The following is a 10,403-nucleotide window of genomic DNA, read 5'->3' on the forward strand; positions in this document are numbered from 1 at the left end:
AATATAAACGAGTAATATGGGAGGTAAACAAAGTGGTGGAATATTGAAAAAGAGCCCCTTAGGCTGTATTTTGGATCACTGGAAGGAGATAGGGGGACCGCCAGGTGGAAGTGTGGATAAGAAAACTTTAATAAAGTATTGCAACCAGTGGTGGCCTTTATATAAGTTAGATGATGATGAAAAATGGCCCTTGAATGGGACGTTGAATTATAGCACTTTGTTACAATTGATGTTGTTTTTGAGACGAGAAGGAAAATGGGATGAGGTGATGTACGCAGATATGTTTTTCACTTTAAGAAATCATTCAGAGTGGCAGAAAGAATGTGGCATTAATTTGGCCCCACAAGACCCTCTTGTGTTAGCAATGGAAAAGGAGCAGAAAAGGACTACAGGGAAGATGAAGAGATGTTGTTCGGCATGTAGTATAGGACAAAGATGTGTAAAATTAAAGGAAACTGAGGAAAGAATAGAAGATTTTGTTTTTTCACCACCCGTACTACCTCCAACACCCGTAGAAGGTAATTTTACTGATGATACAGGTGCAAAAGAGCCTGATGAAGGTACGAGCACGAAAGATTTAGGTTTTACTCCTATTACAGCTCGCACCCGGAGTAAGGTCGGTCCAATAATCCAGGCTCCCTTAAGACAGGCAATAGGAGCTACTGGTCCTACGAGGATTAAAGTGCCATTTACGATGAATGATTTAGATTCATGGAGGGAAATGGTAAAAGGATATCGGGATGATCCTGAGGGAGTTGCTAAAAGATTTGAGTTAATTGTTAAAAATCAAGATCCAGATTGGAAGGACATCGATTTGATGTTAGATGCCTTAACCGAAACTGAAAAGCAATTAATAATAAAGAATGCTCGGACTCAGGTCCAAATTCAAATAACTGCTGGGGTTTTACCCGGTACGGTAGATAATCACGTACCGAGAACAGACCCCAATTGGGACCCTAATGATGACCATGATTACCGATTGTTGAAAAAATATCAAGAATGGATAAAAATTGGTATTGAAAATGCGATACCGAAAGCAGTTAACTGGTCAAGTCTGTATGCAGTGAAACAAGGTCAGACTGAAACTCCCACAGAGTTTCTTGATCGGTTAAGAGTAGCTATGCGGAAATTTACTACCTTAGATCCCTTATCTGAAGTGGGAAAACAACAGTTAGTCTTTTTGTTTTTAGGACAATCTTCAGAAGACGTAAGGCGAAAGCTTCAGAAACTGAAAGAGCCTGAGATAAGGGACTTAGAAAAATTGATAGAGGAAGCTTGGAGAACGTATCGGAACAGAGAAGGGGATGAGAGACGAAAAATGGGAAAAGCTATTGCTGCAGCTACCGTAGCTGCACTGGGAAAGCAGGACAACTCCCTTCGTGGGAGAGGTCGGGGAACTGGAAGGAGGGGAGGCTCACGCCAGCCGCTAAGATCGGACCAATGTGCTTATTGTAAAGAAATAGGCCATTGGAAAGGACAATATCCTAAGCTAAGTGGAGCACAAGCTGTCGTAGCCAATGTTACCTCTGGTCAATGAGGGGGACCGGTGGAATCCACCCTAGCGGATCCACTGGTTAAAGTTAAGCTAGGGAAAATAGAACAAGAGGTGGATTTTCTTGTAGATACGGGAGCGTCCTATTCAGTGTTAAATCAAAGGTTGATACCGGAGGATGAAGAGTTTGTGACTGTAGTGGGAGCTACTGGCCAGCAGAAAAAGGCTTATTTCCTAAAACCACTTAAATATAAATTGGGTAAACAAATAGGAATACATAAATTTCTGTATTTGCCCGGATCTCCAAAATCCTTGTTAGGCCGTGATTTGCTAGAACAATTGGAAGCAGAAATTGTTTTTGAAAAAGGAAAAATGGAATTAAAAATCAAGGAAGACCAGCTAATTAACATTTTAAGCTTGGCATTAATACAAGCTGAACCAAAATTTGAAGTACCTCCAGAAATTTTTGATCAAGTATATCCTGGAGTCTGGGCCTCTGAGGTTCCAGGAAAAGCTAAAAATGCAGCCCCTATAGTAATTAAGCTGAGACCAGGAGAAGAACCTGTCAAAGTTAAGCAATATCCCCTGAAATTAGATGATAGGAAGGGGATCAAGGAAATAATTGACAAGTTTCTACAATATGGAATATTGATTGAGTGTGAATCAGAATATAATACACCTATACTACCAATTAAAAAGGCAGACGGGAAAAGCTATAGGTTAGTCCAAGATCTGAGAGCCATAAATAAGATTACTGAGGATATACATCCAGTAGTCGCGAATCCATATACTCTGTTAACAAAACTAAAAGATAACCAAGTTTGGTTTACTGTGCTGGATTTGAAGGATGCCTTCTTCTGCCTGACCTTAGCCATAGAGAGTCAGAATTTGTTTGCTTTTGAATGGGAAAATCCTGAGTCCGGGAGAAGAACTCAGCTAGCATGGACAGTATTACCTCAAGGCTTTAAGAATAGCCCCACTATCTTTGGAAATCAATTGGCGAAAGAGCTTGAAACTTGGGTACCCCCAGACAATGAAGGAATCTTGTTACAATATGTGGATGATCTCTTAATAGCTACTGAAACCAGGGAAAGCTGTATTCGATGGACTGTGAATCTTCTTAATTTTTTGGGTTTAAGTGGATATCGAGTCTCTCAACAGAAAGCCCAGCTGGTTTGACAGCGTGTGACCTACCTGGGACTTGAAATCTCGGGAGGACAACGGGAGCTCGGGACTGAGCGGAAAGAAGCCATTTGCAGAGCACCGGAGCCCCAAACGGTAAAAGAGCTGCGGACCTTTCTGGGAATGACAGGTTGGTGTCGCCTTTGGATATATAATTATGGATTATTGGTAAAGCCATTATATGAATTGATAAAGGGAGACCAGTCAAAAGTAATTTGGACTGGAGAAACACGAAATGCATTTAAGCAGCTCAAACGAGAACTAATGAGAGCTCCTGCTCTAGGACTGCCGGATGTTTCAAAACCGTTTTGGCTGTTTTCTCATGAGAGACAAGGAATAGCTTTGGGAGTACTAGCACAAAGACTTGGTCCCTATAAACGAGCAGTAGCTTATTTCTCCAAACAACTGGACGAGGTGAGCAAAGGATGGCCTGGTTGCCTTCGAGCTGTTGCAGCAGTTGTTATCAATATTCAAGAAGCCCGAAAGTTTACCATGGGACAGAAAATAACAGTGCTAGTCTCCCATACAGTTTCAGCGGTTTTGGAACAGAAAGGAAGCCATTGGCTTTCGCCCCAGAGATTCTTAAAGTACCAAGCAGTGTTAGTAGAACAAGATGATGTAGAAATTGTAGTTACTAACATTGTCAATCCAGCCTCTTTTCTTAGTGGAACTTTGGATGAACCAGTGACACATGACTGCATAGAAACAGTAGAAGCTATATATTCCAGTCGACCAGACCTCAAAGAAGAACCTCTGGAGGATGCTGAAAACTCCTGGTATACCGATGGGAGTAGTTTTATAAAACAGGGACAACGTAAAGCAGGATACGCAATCACAACCACCCAACAGGTAATCGAATCTAAGTCATTGCCTTCTGGAACTTCAGCGCAAAAGGCGGAAATAATTGCCCTTACCAGAGCATTGGAATTGGCAAAAGGGAAAAACATAAACATTTGGACAGATTCTAAATATGCATTTGGAGTAGTTCACGCTCACGGTGCAATTTGGAAGGAACGAGGATTGCTAACTGCTCAAGGAAAGCAAATAAAACATGCAGAAGAAATCTTGAAACTATTAGAAGCCGTGAAGCAACCAGAAAAGGTAGCTATCATGCATTGTCGAGGACACCAAAAAGGAATCACAGATTCAGAAATTGCAAATCGACTAGCAGATTTTGAGGCTAGGCGGGTGGCAGAAGAAGTGGAAGCAGAAACATTATCCTTAATACCAGACGGTAAAATCCAAACTGTAAGTACAAATCAGAAACCAAATTATTCAAAGGAAGACCTAAAATTAATTGAAGATCTGGATGGTAAAGTAGAGTCAGATGGATGGGTTCATTTAGCAGATAATCATATAGTAATACCATCCAATTTAATATGGACAACAGTTTTAACTGAACATAATAAGACACATTGGGGAGCAGATGCCCTGTACAAAAACTTAAATCAGAAATTAATAGGACGCAATCTGTATACAATGGTGAAACAAATATCTCAACAGTGTGAAATTTGTTTACGTAATAACCCTAATGTGGCAAATAAAGTAAAGTTGGGGATAATTGGCAAAGGAAATTATCCAGGACAACAGTAGCAAATTGATTTTTCGGAGCTCCCAAGAAAAGGGGGGTACCGATACCTGTTAGTCATGACTGACACATTTTCAGGCTGGCCAGAGGCTTACCCCTGCCGAACAAACAAAGCAAGAGAAGTAACTAAGATATTGTTGAATGAAATCATTCCTCGTTTCGGAATTCCAGCAACAATATCTTCCAATCGAGGTTCTCATTTTTGTGCCAAAGTAGTACAGCAGGTGAGCAAAACTTTGAAGATAGACTGGCAGTTACATACCCCATATAGACCTCAGGCAAGTGGGCAAGTTGAAAAGATGAATCATTTAATTAAACAACAAATAGCAAAAATTGGTCAAGAGACTAATCTAACTTGGCCCCAATCTCTTCCCCTGGCATTGCTTAGAATGAGAGTGAAACCAAAAACAAAGGAAAATTTAAGTCCCTTTGAAATATTGTATGGGAGACCATATCAATTTCAATTTACAGGAGAAGATTTAACGCAACTGGGTGCAGGGTATTTGTGTGACTACATGGTATCCCTCCAGAAGCAGTTAGAAAATATAAATAAACAAGTTTTAGGAACCAGGGCTAGAGGGTTAGATCAACCAATCCATCCCTTTAAACCGAGTGATTATGTATATGTAAAGATTTTTTCAGGACAACCTCTGGAGGAGAAATGGGACGGACCCTATCAAGTGTTGCTGACGACCTTCACTACTATTAAGATCAAGGAACAGCCAGCCTGGATCCACTATTCAAGAGTAAAGAGAGCACCTGAGAGGCCATGGACGGCCATCCCTACAGGACCCACAGGTCTGCGGTTCTCCAGATCATGATGGTAACAGAGTTATTACTCGGTTCAAATGAAGCTAGATGGAACTTGAACTCACATTTCTCCCTGACGCAAAATGTTTCCCAAATCCTGAACAGAACTGACTGTTGGATATGTACTCACATGCCAGAACATGGTGGAAAAGGGATCTCACTAATTGGTATTCCGATACCAAGTAATCACTCCTGGACCACTCTTTGGGAAACTACCACATGGTATACTGACAATGACGGAGTCCAGAAGTTAGAAATAATTAGTCCTGAGGCCCAGGAGCCTTATTGTACGTGTGTACAGAGATGTAATCCACCTAAAGGACTTGGAAAAAGTGACTGTGTTAATGGGACGTATGTAGGGAATCATACAGTCTGTAACAACACTATAGATATTGGAACTTCAACTTCTGTTAATACTACAGCATGGCCAGTGCCAGAAGGAAAAGGATGGTACTGGCTATGCAATGACACTGCCTGGAAAGTTTTACCAAAGAATTGGATGGGAACATGTACTTTGGGAGCAGTGGTTCCAAATATGACTATACACAGTTCTCCACCAAAAGGATGGGTGCGAACACACTTTCGAAAGATTAGACGAGGTGTTGAGAATCCTTTAGTAAAGAGGCCTACTGCCTTTCATACTTTTGTCCGATGGTTTCTTCCATGGTTGGGAGTGAGTGAGTTAGAAAAAGCCATAGTTAACATTTCGGCAGTAATAGAAAACCTTGAGAATAGAACAATTGATGCAATAAGAGCCCAACAATTAGAAATATCCAGTTTATCTCAAATTGTACAACAAAATAGAATGGCATTAGATCTATTATTGACCTCTCAGGGTGGAGTATGCACAGTTATAAATACGAGTTGTTGCATGTATGTAGATCAAAGTGGAAGAATCTCCACCAACTTAGAAGAAATTTGGAAACAGACCAAAATAATACATGAAATAACAAACGATGACCTCTCATGGGGATTTAGAGAACTGTGGGACAAACTAACATCCTGGCTGCCAAATTTCAGGTGGCTAAAGCAAATTTTTATTGTGGTTATAATTTTAATGACTTTAAGAATGATGGTCTGCATTATGCTTAAGTGTTTTGTGTGGTGTTGTCAGGGCACAGTAGAAAATTACGAAAGTTGGAAACGAAATAAAATCAGACATCAAGTAGAAACCGGAAAATATTTTACATGGTCTCTTGGGAGTAGTGGAATCCTATAGTTGCAAAAGAATTTGCAAAGGTTTAAAGAAAAGGGGGGATTGATATAGAGAACGAACTGCTAATTGCTTAATGATTGTCTCTCTGTAACTTTACATACCAAAGACTAGTGCTCGTCAAGGATTAAGCCTGTCAGAGACTGGTACTTGGGAGTGATGAGCAAGAAGGAACCATGAACAATCACAAAACTTAATTAAATGTTTGATAAATTTACGATCTTGTCGAGAAGGCTCAAGTAGAGGCCTTGCTTGAATAGATAGGGCCAGAAAAGATGAGAACTCCTGCCTTTGTTCTCGTCCTTGTAGATAATTTAGCTTAAACTAACCATATGGTTTTTACACCACTAATGAGAACTTAGATAATAAGAACACTAAGGAGCACTGATGTATTAAAACATGTAAAAGACCATACTGCGCAGAATCACCTGAGAAGGGTCAAATAGCGGACAAGTGAGGAAGACTATGGAAGACCACCGGAGGACTCCTGAAGACCACCAGAGACCTTCAATGTGCCTGCGTAAAGGACATTTGCATATGCTAATAGTTTCCTGGAAAACTAATGAATATGCATAACATTTCTCGGAAATCTAGTGAATATGTATATAGAACATGTATTTAACCTGCACAATTAGACCTGACGGTGTGCACGATAGGTGGAGCGATCCCCCGTGCATCCAGCGCTGCCAATAAAGAATACCTACTTAATAGTTAATCAAACTATTGAGTCAATTTCTCTGAATCACCACACAAACAGTGTAGGTGATACTCCACATTTCTGACCTCATATTGTGGGCTGTTGTGACACACTGTCCCTTGTACAAAATGCTTGTCAAATGCAGCTGCATAATCTCTGCAATTTCAATAGGTTCTTCAGCTTGGAGCATCTCTTTGCCTTTCTGTGTTTCTCTGCTTCTGTGTGAGTGTGGATTCGCGTATTATTGCTCACTGTCGTAACTGTATGTCCCACCACACACCAGCAAAAAGGCCCAAAGTGAATCTATCCTGAGATCGATACATCCCTCTAAAGTAGCTGTGAATTCACGCTGCCTGAGAATCTGGCTCTGTCTGTCTGAGAATATGAATTACAGATTTAGTAATGAAAGCTCACTCTCAACCACAGAAAGTAGTTGTATAAGTTGCCTTGTGCTACTTCATTAAAATCAACATATCCTAGATAAACTACTGTCTGTGAGTTTAGTCCAGTCAGCCACTGGGGTGATGATCTGGCCTTTCTGCAGTAAACAAGCTTTGCAGTTAACTTTCACAGTGTCAGAAATTTGTCCCCTGATACTCTGTTAAAGTAGAACAAATTGCTGATGCCTGTAATGGTGATTTCTGTACTTTGGACATTTACCCCTGTACCTGAACCAAAATACTCATCTTTTATTTCCTTTGAGTCACAGCTGATGGTATTACTGTGCTTTAATGATTTAGATGAAGAGACTTGCAAGTAGCTTTTTACAGCTAATCTTTATATTGGCTAATCAGTAGAAAATAAATATTTTCCTACGAGTTTTTTATTAACCACTATTACAGGGACTGGAAACTCTAGACCAGGGTTATTCCCAGATTTTGTTTGCCTGGATACTGAGCTTCAGCTCTGTGCTGGGTACCACATGTACTACCACTTGGCCATCCTGCCCTAAACTTATTTCCAGCGAGCCATTCCTGCTGGATAGTGTTGTCCACTGCATTCAGTAAAGACAATTTCTCCTACATTGCCAGTGCAATGGATTGATAAGCCTTTGTTTTTACAAACTGTTTACAACACCTTGCCCATGAGCCATTTATTTGCACTTTAGCTATGGCATACCGAATTCACGTTCTTTATTTTGTGTGCCTTTGATAATCTGAGAAAGCAAACACGGACCATTCTGAGAAGCAGGTAGTCTTGGAGGGAAGAAAGCATTGATCTGAAGTGACGTAATATCTGAAAGATTTTTTTCAAAACAATCATACATCTACTTTTTTCTAGTTTAAAAGATGAACAAATTAAAAGAGACAAATTAAATTCCATCCAGTGCTTTCAGCTGCAGACCAGGACTTTTCACATGACAGAATGGCACAAACTCTGAATTTGCATCTCCTGGCCTGAAGTTCCAGTCCTTACAGACTTCCTTGACTCTCAACAGCTTCAGTGTGCTGTGACAGCCTGGAGTGTTTTTCTTTCAAAGAATTGCTAAGATTGAAAAATGAAGCTCTTAGAAACTTAGAAAATGCTAAAATGAAGGCTGCTGCTGTGAATTTAATTCCTCCGTTCTTTCTGACATATTAGCATGCTCTATTTTCTATAGTATCAGTGATTCATTAACTATATATTTGGATAAGGTACTGAATGAAGCTCTTCTATATTCATCTCTCGCTATCACATTCCAGTATATGGCCCATGCCTTGTTCGGTAAGCATCATATAATTGTTGCTGGATGAGGCCAAGAAGTAGCATGTGACTAGATGATCGGAGGAACATTCTGTGAGACACATTCACAGGGAACAGGAGCTAAGATGTCAAAGATGATTTTAACATGAGTATTTCCATTCTTGGTGTTGTAACAATGTGATTCTTTTAAAACACTCATTTTTGTGGAATTTCTCACGTCTGCTGGATTGCTTTCAGAAAAGCAGAAGGATAAAACTCCATTTGTGAATGCCTTTAGCCCATGACAAGGAGCTATCTCTTGAGTACTACTTGAAAGTTAAAGCAAGCTGGGAATCAGTCCCAAGAGACAATTTTGCAAGCAGACACCCTGCTATGGGGTCTCAGAGAGTTTAATTAGCATTAACATAGTCAGATGATAACTCTGGGCCAGAGAATAGACTCTGGCACTGTTTTGTTTTTCAGTATCAATTTAACCAGAGAGCAGGGGGATGAGGCTTGGGAAGTATGGCTGTTCTCTGCTGCTACTCCTGTGCTGCATAGTTCCCTCAGAAAACTATTTGATAATGAAAATTACAGGGCACTGCAGATGCTCTAACTCATGCTAGGACTGTGTGGTTTCACCCAAAGACTTCACCCAAAGCTGTCGCCCTTTGGTATAAGAGGGAACCTGGTCATACTAAGAAGTGGACATTGTATTGAGTTCTTTTAATTTATGAAGATAGTATCTAGAGTTTGTGTCTTCCTTCACTGATACCCAAGTATGACACCCAGCCTGAGCACTGCTTTGCATAATTTGTTTTGTTGCCTCAGATTTTTAAATCTGAACTGATCACTGTCAGTTTTTATTTCCTTTGGTTGCTGAAGCAGAACTAACTGCAAAATAGAGAAATTTTGCTGCTGATTCACCAAAATGAAGAACTGTGGGCCTTTTCACACACCGCTCAGCGCCTCCCTGTGCTTTTTTTCATTCTGAGCACAAAACATCATTTTAATAATGTGAGCTAAGTAGGAGAAAAAACAGTTTTAATAAAAAAAACTTTTATTAAAAACTGCTTCAGAAAGCAGTAGGGTGTAGTGTAGGAAACTCAATGCAAAATTTCATGGGGAAGATGAAAGATCTGAGTGAAGGATGAGTTCCTTATTTTCCCTTTAGAAAACTGTTACTTTATTTAAAGCCCTCCCTTTGGCTCACAAGGTTTTCAGTGGGACTGAGGCTGCACATTGTTGTCAGTCTAAATTGCTTCCTTGGAATCAACTCAGTCACCCTTGGGCCATGGACTAGCCTCTGAAACTAAACCCACAGACGCATTTTTCTCAAGGAATTCTAATTAAACTGATCTGCTTTCCACTTTCTTTAAACATCACTGGTGAAATTGGGACCCAGACCTAAGATGTTTGCCTTCAGTTAGGTTTCATTCTAATTCATGTCTTTCTTGCACAGAAGTTGTGTTTTACCTCTGCCAAGGGGTCCAACCAGCATCTCTCAAGTGGCACATAGCCCTGTTTTACAAAATGCAGCTCTTAATGCTCCTAACGCAGCTGGCGATTAGAGCTGCTACCTTGTAAGAATATCATGGGGAAGGACAGCAGTCCCTGGGTCTCAGGGGGCAGAGAGGACCAAGAGTGGTGGGTGGTGTTTCTCACAGAGCAGAGCTCAGCTTGTCTCTGTGCAGGGCAGTGTTTTCTCCTGCTACCCCAGAGGCAGGATATCGCCTACCAAACCACAGCTCTCATGGCA

Source organism: Haliaeetus albicilla, chromosome Z (assembly GCF_947461875.1).
Source record: "Haliaeetus albicilla chromosome Z, bHalAlb1.1, whole genome shotgun sequence".
Taxonomy (NCBI): Eukaryota; Metazoa; Chordata; class Aves; order Accipitriformes; family Accipitridae; genus Haliaeetus; species Haliaeetus albicilla.